This window comes from Rhamphochromis sp. 'chilingali', assembly GCF_963969265.1.
Source record: "Rhamphochromis sp. 'chilingali' genome assembly, chromosome: 1".
NCBI lineage: Eukaryota > Metazoa > Chordata > Actinopteri > Cichliformes > Cichlidae > Rhamphochromis > Rhamphochromis sp. 'chilingali'.
In genome coordinates this window covers 1,882,501-1,884,037 of record NC_137929.1, presented here as the reverse complement: position 1 = coordinate 1,884,037, position 1,537 = coordinate 1,882,501, and positions in this window count along the sequence as shown.

Below are 1,537 nucleotides of genomic sequence, written 5' to 3'. Positions count from 1 at the left end.
AAATATAAAGAGTTATTTCAGAGTCTCATCAGTTTTCCTGCATGTCTTTATTTAACACATCAGCAGGGCTGAAGCTCTCATGTTAAACACACACTGATCTATGGACACGTTCATGTGTTTCTAACAGAACCAGGCTGTTATCAGCCTGCACTAACATTATGTCACACACACTGAATGTAACAGTGACAGTTTACATCATCACACAATCAGCTGTGATTGTTTCACTGTCATCAAACGAGTCAACAGGAAGTAGAATCAATAGAAACCAATCATTTACTGACAGCATGTCTGATGGAAATAAGTGCAGATTATGTATGAAGTCTAACTGCACACAGTAACTGTGTTACAATAAGGACTTAACAGCGCCCTCTGCTGGAGTGTTTCAGTACTGCGTTAACTAGAATACACCACCTCCTCCTCACACCACCTGCTACAGCTCTACTCTTCTATGACTACAGTCATCCACAGCACTGATGTGAGGTCACATGGTTCATATGTAAGGAGCACAGCTGACCTCAGGTCAGTTTAATGACTGTGAGCAGCAGCTGTGTTATTGTCACTGTGACAGGGAGACACTCTCAGACACAGCGCTCATGTCAGCTTGTTCTCATGCAGGAGGATCAGGAGCTCCATGTTTGTCTTTCTGTTTGAATCATGATGTGTTTGTGCCATCAGAGTCTGTCATGAGTACTCAGGGTTTCACAGCAGCTCTTCTGGATGCTGACGAGGACTCCAACCTCATGTTTCACCTCTCTGAGCTTCTGATGTCTGTGAACACTCGTGTTTCTTCTCTGGGCTCATCTGGACAAAAACACCTTTCTGTGTTTGGCTGCAGCCTCATTCTGACTGACAGGAAGTGTGTTATCCATGAGCTGCACTTCTGTGAGGAAGTTTCCTGCTGTGTTTCCTGTCTGTGGACAAACACGAGTGTTCCAGCTGAGGACTTGGTTCCTTCCACCTGTCCATACAGGACATCACGCTGTCTGCAGCTCTGTAAATGCAGCTCCAGGTCCTTCCACGTGCTGCTCTGTATTTGTGCAGTTTGTAGTGTGTCCTGGGAAACGTAGCACACATGGTGTTCTTCTGCTGTTTCCTCCTTTCACTGAGTGTGAAACACTGACGCTGTGCTGTTGTTCACAGAGGGGAGCTGATTCTAGCTGCAGCTGGACTCTGTCATCTAACTGAATGTGTTGGTGCTGATCACGGGGCTCTGAGGGGGGAGCAGCAGGAGGACTCTGGATGCTGACGTCAGTGTATCTGTGGAAGCTCCCACAGCGTGTCTGTCATTCAATATTGTGCTGTATATTGTATCTATGCAAAGATGAACAGACTGTGTGTTCACTGGTCTCTGTGCTGCAGCTCTGATGTCATCATCACTCCCTCCTCCACCCTCAGCAGTCCCAGCATGCTGCTGTGGTGCACCCCACCCTCACTCTACACCTGAGCCACAGACCACACCCTCCACCTCAATATACACCACAGTTTTCTCTGCTGTGGAAATGAGATCAGGAGGAAATCATCATTATTATTATTTAAT